The following is an 8,939-nucleotide window of genomic DNA, read 5'->3' as shown; positions in this document are numbered from 1 at the left end:
GTAACTCTTTCTGCTCTCTGATCAAACCAAATAACAAACATTTTTTCTCAAATAACAAACACTCTAAAAATGAACTGAACTATCAAAAGAGCATGTAATTATCACAAAGAATGACGTTGAATGAAGAATGGAGTCTTGATGAATTAGGTAATGTTTATATTTAGGGAATTTGTATTAAACTTATAGTTTTTTGTTTTGATGATTAAAGACCTATGGCCATCATCAGCTGAATACAGTTCTTTAGTATTTATCATTGTTAACCTCCTCTTTCTTTTTATTCTTTTATCATGGCCCACTTCATGAAAAGTTATTTCCGATTTATAGAGATCAGAATCCACATACATTATTTAGCAACTTTCTCTAGTGTTTCTAATAATGTATTAATTAAATAAAATATGATAAATTAATAGATAAGATATAAAAAAAAAATCTTCAGCAAAGCGTGTAAAGTAATCAGATCATGCAGATAAAAAAATATTTGCATCACATTCTTTACCACACTTTTTGAGCAATCAAACAGGCTCAAAGACTTTCCATCCATTTGTACAGGCTCATTTCTCTTCAATGCTGCCTTCAAATTTGTTTGGTTTGCTTGGCCTGTAACACTTTTGTTTAAAAAGCCATTTTTGTGGGAGAATATCTGTCCTTTGTCTTGAAATTCTATCAATGCGTAACACTGCTTCACTTTATCCATTATTGTCTAGGAAAGAAAAAAAAGGCTTCTCTAATAACAATAAACTATCTTATTTAATCATTTTCTTTAAGATCTCTTATGTGTGTATTAGTGATGGGAAGTTCGAATCATTTTACTGACTCAGATCTTTGAATCTTATTCATCAAAATGATCTCATCTTTTTTCAGGCATTTTGTTCATTTTGTTTACTTCAGTAGAATATAATTAAAATGTAAAAATTGTTAATAGCCAAATCCCACAACACATCTACTTATGCGACACTTCGAATAAGACTGTTACTGCAATAAAACAATAATGCAACCAAGGCCGAATTATGAGAAGCAGAAATTATTAGTTTTTTACATTCGCTATGCAAGTTTTTCCAATACTTCTAACAATTGTCCTAAACTCATAATGAACCAACGCACATTCAAAACAGAAATAACAAAACAGTTAATTTTATGATGAAAATCACACATTGCAAACTAAACTCTAACACTAATTTTCAAAATACAGTAACGCACTAACACAATACACTATATCCACCAAAACACTGCAAACATGTCTCAAAATCGAATTATTATTCCAAAACACTAACACACGTTCTCTTCCAACTAGAACATTTAGTCAATCATAGAATAATATTATAAGAACACTAACATCAAATGGAATTACAGGAACTATATTATTTTAGGTGTGAGGTCTGACCTTATAAAGACAGTGGCTGCATTCAAAACCGCATACTCAATGAGTAGATACTTATTTTCAATAAGTACTTACTTAACGATCGCTAAAAAAATATGTATTCTACAGCCAAATCTCGTTAAATATCGATGTGATCTGCACGTCTTCCGCCATGTTGACGTTATCATGTGACCAATGACGTTATAACAAGTGCAACAACTTAACATATAGCAACAGGTTTAATTAATCTTTCTATAAATATTTTGATATTGATAAATTTTGTTCATTTTGTGGTCATGTTGAAGAAACAGCTGTTCTTTTATTGTGATTGTAGTATAACTGATACGTTTTAGGTTCATTTAGGTTTTTGTATTTTTTAATTCTTAAAGAAATAATTTTTGTCAGGAAAACCCAAATTCTTTATTTGTTGAATAAGTTATTTATTTTGTTTTATGTTTAAAATTTTTATTCACACGCAAAACTAGCCTAAATTCTTGTTGAATTTTTGAATGTTTTGACCCTCTGAGTCACCCTCCTGACAGCCTTACATCTGGTTTGGCGCCGTGGCTTAGTTGGTTAAAGTGCCTGTCTCGTAAAAGCAGGAGATCCTGGGTTCGAATCCCAGCGATGCCTTTGGTTGCGTGCCACAATACAGCCGACGTCATGCTTTACCAAAAAAACGGGCAGCGAAATAGGGACACAGAGGAGCTCGAGGACAGCGGGCGGTTTCTCTTGCAACACTAACCTCTCACCTGCTTTTGAAGCATAGCATCCCAGGCTAACGGTTTCCACAGAGGAGGCACCGTGGCTTAGCTGGTCAAAGCGCCTGTCTTGTAAACAGGCGATCCTGGGTTCGCATCCCAGTGGTGCCTTTCCACCAGTGGCTGTCTCTGGCCTCACTGTTGGATGGGGGATCCCGACGACACTCTATGTTTTTGAACCGTGCCTCAATTGTGAAAAGGCCTCAGTGGCCCAGCCTGGCATGCCAGCGGGCTCTGTGGCGCAATGGATAGTGCATTGGACTTCTAGACTGCCAGATGAGGCCATTCAAAGGTTGTGGGTTCGAGTCGGGTTCGAGTTGTGGATTTTGGCTTTCTGGTAACTCTCATACTGTGTGCCCTCAGGTGGTTAAAATTTGCAGACATTCTCTTTTAAGCGTACCAGCACCTGGCCAGCCTCTGGATGTTTGCATGTGGTTTAGAGCCGTGGCTTAGTTGGTTAAAGTGCCTGTCTCGTTAACAGGAGACCCTGGGTTTAAATCCCAGCGGTGCCTTGGGTGGCGTTCCAGTCCAGCAAGCGCAAGCTTTTCCGAAAGCGACCTGCAAACAGGGATAGCGAGTGGTTAATTTTGCAAACCGCCCCGACTCAGTTGTCGGCAAACGCCTTAAAGCTGTCCAGCGCCCGGTCAGCCAACCCCTGGCCTATTCTCTGGAAGCCTGGATCATCTGAGTCACCTTCCCGGAGGGCGGAAGTGCTGCCCGGCTAGTCTAGTAAACAGGAGATCCTGCGTTCGAATCCCAGCGATGCCTTTGGTAGCGCGCCACAATACAGCCAAGCTTGTGTTTACCAAAAAACGGTCGACAAATGGGGACACAGAGGAGCTTGAGTCGTGCTTTTCGCCATTTTGTTAAGCCCATCATGCGCAATGTTGCAATCGGACAGCAGAAACCATTTGGAGGCCTCCTGTTTTCAGCTTAAATTGATTTAAAGAAAATGTCAATCATATTTAAAATGTAGCAAAACATGCCCAAGAACCAATTCAGTGAGGTATGGCAATCACTGTCTTGCATCAAGTGGAGGCAGCAGGACGTTCGAAGTGTTGATTCATGCATCGTCTAAGACGCCATCCTCACGATTAGCATGCTGGTTGGCGCCGTGGCTTAGTTGGTTAAAGTGCCTGTCTAGTAAACAGGAGATCCTGGGTTCGAGTCCCAGCGGTACCTTGCGAATGGCAGCTTGGACCTTTTTGCCCTCCCTTGGACCTGAGGCCCTTACAGTGCCTCTGCCTTTCAAACGACACTGGACACTGCAATTGTGCAGAGACCCAAGGGCCTGTCCTTCCTGCAGAGAGAGCACGCGCTCTCTTACCGTTGGACGGCCACAGACCCGGAAGGTCAGCCTGGGTTTGAATCCGAGCAATGCCTCTGGTTGCGCGCCACAATACAGCCAACGTCGTGCTTTACCAAAAAATGGACGGCGAATGGAGACAAATAGAAGCTCGAGGACAGCGGGCGGTTTCCCTTGCAACACTACCCTCTCACCTGCTTTTGAAGGATAGGATCCTAGGCTAACTGGTCCCACAAAGGAGGCGCCTTGGCTTAGCTGGTCAAAGCGCATCCCAGCGGTGCCTTTCCATCAGTGGCTCTCTCTGGCCTTGCTGTTGGATGGGAGATCCCGACGACACTCTGTTTTTGAACCATGCCTAAATTGTGCAAAGACCTGAGGACCTGTCTTTCTGCCCACACATTGTGCCACTCAGCCGAGCTGGACAGGCACAAATCTGTAAGAAAAGGGCTCAGTGGCCCAGCCTGACATACCTACAGGGCTCTGTGGCGCAATGGATAGCGCATTGGACTTTTAGACTGCCAGATGAGGCCATTCAAAGGTTGTGGGCTTTTGGCTTTCTTGTAACTCTCATACAGAGCAGTTGCCCTCAGGCAGTAGAAATTTGTAGACATTCTCTTTTATGCGTACCAGCACCTGGCCAGCCTCTGGATGTTTTGACCCTTGGAGTCACCCTCCCGACAGCCTTGCATGCGGTTTGGCGCTGTGGCTTAGTTGGTTAAAGTGCCTGTCTCGTAAACAGGAGATCCTGGGTTCAAATCCCACCGGTGCCTTGGACGATTTTTTCAGTCCAGCAAGCGTAAGCTTTTCCGAAAGCGACATGCAAACAGGGATAGCGTGTGGGTAATTTTGCAAACAGCCCTGACTAAGTTGTCGGCAAATGCCTTAAAGCTGTCCAGCGCCCGGTCAGCCAACAGCTGGCCTCTTCTCTGGAAGCCTGGATCGCCTGAGTCGTCCTTCCGGAGGGCGAACGTGCTGCCTGGCTAGTCTAGTAAACAGGAGTTCCTGCGTTCGAAGCCCAGCGATGCCTTTGGTTGCGCGGCACAATACAGCCGAGCTCGTGCTTTACCAAAAAACGGACGGAGAAGCTTCGAATCCCTGCGGCGCCTTTCCACCAGTGGCTGTCTCTGGCCTCGCTGTTGGATGGGAGATCCCGGCAACACTCTATGTTTTTGAACCGTGCCTCAATTGTGCAAAGACCTGAGGACCTGTCTTTCTGCCCACACAGCGTGCCACTCAGCCGAGCTGGACGGCCACAAATCTGTAAGAAAAGGCCTCAGTGGCCCAGCCTGGCATGCCAGTGGCCTCTGTGGCGCAATGGATAGTGCATTGGACTTCTAGACTGCCAGATGAGGCCATTCAAAGGTTGTGGGTTTGAGTCCCACCAGAGTCATGGCTTTTGGCTTTCTGTTAACTCTCATACTGTGCAGAGTTGCCCTCAGGTGGTTGAAATTTGTAGACATTCTCTTTTAAACTTACCAACACCTGGCCAACCTCTGGATGTTTTGACCCTTGGAGTCACCCTCCCGACAGCCTTGCGTGCGGTTTGGAAGGTTTTAATATTGAATGTTTTAATGGTTTCTAAACTTTGGTATGTTTTATATGTTTCTAAAATACCTTTATGGACAGAACCGAGGATGAAGAAATGTTTTCTTGACTTTTTATGGGAGGGGAAACCAGCAAGGATTGCACATAATACGATTTTAGGGGCGATAGAGAAGGGGGGCTTAGGTTTAATGGATGTGGAACAGCGAAAAAATGCGTTGAGAGTAAAAATTGTTAAGAAATACCTGCAACAAGATAACAAAACTGAGTGAAAAAAAACAATGAAATACTTTTTAAACAAATGTGGGGATTTTAACATGGGGGACGGAATATTATGGATGAAAACAAAAATTTGGATGACGGAAGGATTACCCGAATTTTATAGAGAAATTTTTAGTGCCTGGGGGAATTTTTTAACAAAAATCAAATACAATCCGCATGGAAGAGAAAACATTTTAAATCAACCTCTGTTCTTAAATAACAACATTTTAAAACAAGAGAAAGCAATATTTTTTAAAAAATGGATGGATGTGGGGATAACAAGAGTGAGAGATGTTTTGTATGAATTTAAAGAGGGCTTTTTACCGATACAATATATTGTGGATGCGATGGAGGAAGCAAAAGAAGAATACAGTAAACAAGAAATAACAAATAAATATGAAATTATTAAAAATGCAATACCCAAAGAGTTGATTAAAAGAATAGAGAGTATGGAAAGAGAGCAAACAGAGGGAAATATTTTTGTGAAACTGGGGGAAAAAATGTATGATTTTAAAGAATGTACTGTAAAAATGTTTTATTGTGTTTTTAGAGATGGTGTTTTTAAAGAGCCGATTGTAAATAAGTACTGGGTGGAAAAATTCAAGGATCTGAAAGAAGAATGTATATGGAGAAACATGAGGGGGAAGTGTGTTGAAACAAAGCCAGGATGTTTGAAATATTTTATAAGGCATAAAGTGGTTTTTACTGAGTCTGTTTTACAGTTTTTTACGATTGTTTACACACCGCCACAGATTTGCACAACATTACACACAATGTCTGCTTCACTCTTTTTGCAAAACATTACACACAGTGATTTGTAAAACTCTACACACATTTCGACACCTTAGACACAGATAAGGATTGTGAGGTTACTTCCTTGTCATTACAAAGCCCCGGATTGCCAATGACCACACAAATGAACAAATTGGATAAACACATCCACAAGGTGGGGAAGCACACATGTGCTAATTTGAAAACGCAGCACTCAGGTGTGCTATAAAAGGCAGCAGGTGAGTTCACCTGTATTCATCAAAAATGATGTGGATGAAATCTTATGGCCTGATCCAGCCAGACGGAGAGATGAGGAATAGTTACAGTAGTTGTGTTGCTTTTTTTTCCAGAGTCAAACTGTATGTACTTCATGCAGTAATTTTTATTTGTCTACAGATTTTATTTGTTTCATTGATTTCATTGTTGGTTGATTACTGTAACTGATTATGGTAAGAAATACTGTATTTCTTGAATTGAAATAAATACTTGAAATATTCAGTCTGCAGCATCAGTGTTGTGCAGTGAAAAGCGCAATTTGGGAAAGAAGAATTGTGGCAAAAAAAGAAAAAATGGTGTTAGAGCTTTGGACTGTTTTTAAAAGGAAAATAGAAGTATATGTAGAACAATTATATGTGTATTTTAAAAGTGAAAATATGCTGAAAGCTTTTTATGATGTTTTTACACCAACAGTTTGTAATGTTTTAGAGAATCTCATGTGCAAATTTCCAGGAAGAGAAAGAGCTTTCTAAATCTTAAGTATAAAAGGCATGATTTTAAACAAAAAATATGAGATGAGTAGATTATATTTTATCTTATTTTAATTTATTTTATTTATTTATTTATTTATTTGTTAATTTTTTTCATTTTAATTTTTTTTCTCGACTTTGTGTGGACAACTATTTTGTATTGTTGATGTTTCGATTGGTTGAAAATTCACCTTATTGTTAATGTGTTCCTTTTGCTTTGTTGATGATAATGTGATGTATTTTTCCATGTTTATTTCTTTTATGTCGTGAGACTTCTAATGTGAAGCACACATTGGAAAATTTGTATTATGAAATTTCTTTAATAAAAAAAAAAAGAGCGCTCGATTAAACTTTCTGTGGATTGTACATGCACTGGTGGACACTCACATTGGACTTATCAACACACTGGGATTCTTGGACTGTTTTAGGGTATGGACAAATGAACTGTATTCTTTTAACAGAGTTTACCTAGTTTTATCGTGTTGTTTTAAAGTCTTTTATGTGAACCTTGTAAATACACCAAATCTATTTAAACCAATGCTCTTTTATGTCTCATTCTTTTAACCACTAGTCATCTCTCACAGTTAAATCTGAACCCATTTTAGTCTTGTAACTCGTCTGATAAGGCCGATTGTTACACTTGGATGGGAGACTGCCAGGGAATACCAGGTGCTGTAGGCTTTTGCCTTTTCTTCACTTTTTATTAGGGCTGTCAAAATTAACGCGTTAATCGCGCGTTAACGCAAATTCATTTTAACGGCACTAATTTTATTAACGCGCGATTAACGCAGCGCGCATTTCTGTTTGACCCACTACCTAGCCCATAGTTAAAGAAATGGATGCAGTGCTGCCAACCTAGCGAAAAGTGTCTAGCAACAATACATAAACACATAATTGGACAAACCCAATATAGTTTCTGAGGCTCTTCGGTTTTGCTGAACGTGCGTGAGGTCTCCCAATGAATGCGCGCGCACCTCCCTCTCTTCATATCTGCGTCTGCTCTGTTCAGCGAGCGGCAGTGGAGCAGCGCTTTCGGTTAAAACAGATGTTATGTTCATTCCAGTGCTTGAAGTGGGCCGGTACGCAGGTACTTCTGTATTTTATCCTTTTGCGTACACCGGCACTTCTGCCATATTTAATGAATGCAAGCGGAGTCGGGCTACGTTAGGATTGTTGCTGTGGGGTTGATGCGTAAAGCCACATACGAGTATGCACGCGAAAACGGCGTATTAAATGCACGTCAAACACATGCATAATTGCATATCATATGTACGCCAAAGTTAATTTCAGCTTGTTAATAGCACGCCAAATAGAAACAGAAAGTCGTGCTAGTGCGCATTTGCATGAGACCAGGCTCTCCAATCAGTACATTATAACCAAAACAATACATTAAAACATAAAAGAAGCAGGTTTTTGGGATCACATAACTTTAAATGGCTAAACACCTAAAAAGTCAAAGGATCCTGAAGGCATTCAAACAGGAAGTTAAAAACAACGATAATAATGCAGGGAATAGTGACTTATGTCCAGATGCCGGTAAATGATTCTTTTCAGTGATTGAATCATGATCATAATTCAGGATTTTTTTTCAGTTATTATTTCATATTACTTTGGTTGTCTGATAACAGAAATATTACATCAAAACAATGGAAACAGTTTTGTTGAGAACTTGGCTGCATCAAATGACAGTATGTGGGCACCTAGAGGCAAACAAATGTAATAATAAACGTAGATTTTGCATGTTCAGAAGAAGTGAGCTGCCCTGTCCTGCAAATAATGTAAACAGGCTTGTGTAAGTAAATTGCTCAGTGCAAAGAAAGAGAAGTAATGGGAACCTGGTGTTTCTATGTTCTTTTTTTCATGTGTCTAATAGACATGAACAAGTTATTTGAAAAACATCTATGACATTTGAAACAAGTTAGTCTAGTCAAGTATGGTTTCACTGATAATAAGCACATATTTGCTTAAAGCATCCATGCCAATGTTGATTAGAGTATTAAAAACTTTAAAAAGTGTTAATTTAAGGTACATTTAGAACAGATAAAAATGTGCGATTAATCGCGAGTTAACTCAAGACAACCATGCGATTAATCGCGATTAAAAATTTTAATCGATTGACAGCCCTACTTTTTATATAATATTCTGGATTTTACGGAGGCTGATCTTTAAATAGACCACTTTTTGGAGCAGCCCTC

General features: G+C 39.9%; 4 non-coding genes across 4 annotated transcripts; all 4 read left to right on the top strand.

Moving 5' to 3' along the window:
- Window positions 1-1,914: 1,914 nt before the first annotated feature.
- trnat-cgu (transfer RNA threonine (anticodon CGU)) lies at window positions 1,915-1,990 on the top strand. The gene has a single exon. It is a non-coding gene; the product is annotated as a tRNA-Thr (tRNA).
- A 165-nt stretch (window positions 1,991-2,155) lies between these two features.
- Window positions 2,156-2,229, top strand: trnat-ugu (transfer RNA threonine (anticodon UGU)). The gene has a single exon. It is a non-coding gene; the product is annotated as a tRNA-Thr (tRNA).
- A 997-nt stretch (window positions 2,230-3,226) lies between these two features.
- trnat-agu (transfer RNA threonine (anticodon AGU)) lies at window positions 3,227-3,300 on the top strand. The gene has a single exon. It is a non-coding gene; the product is annotated as a tRNA-Thr (tRNA).
- An 820-nt stretch (window positions 3,301-4,120) lies between these two features.
- On the top strand, window positions 4,121-4,194 carry trnat-cgu (transfer RNA threonine (anticodon CGU)). Its single transcript has one exon. It is a non-coding gene; the product is annotated as a tRNA-Thr (tRNA).
- Window positions 4,195-8,939: the final 4,745 nt, after the last annotated feature.

This window comes from Garra rufa, chromosome 1, assembly GCF_049309525.1.
Source record: "Garra rufa chromosome 1, GarRuf1.0, whole genome shotgun sequence".
NCBI classification, from domain to species: domain Eukaryota; kingdom Metazoa; phylum Chordata; class Actinopteri; order Cypriniformes; family Cyprinidae; genus Garra; species Garra rufa.
The sequence above is the reverse complement of the archived record's forward strand: the minus strand, read 5'-3'. Positions and strand labels throughout refer to the sequence as shown.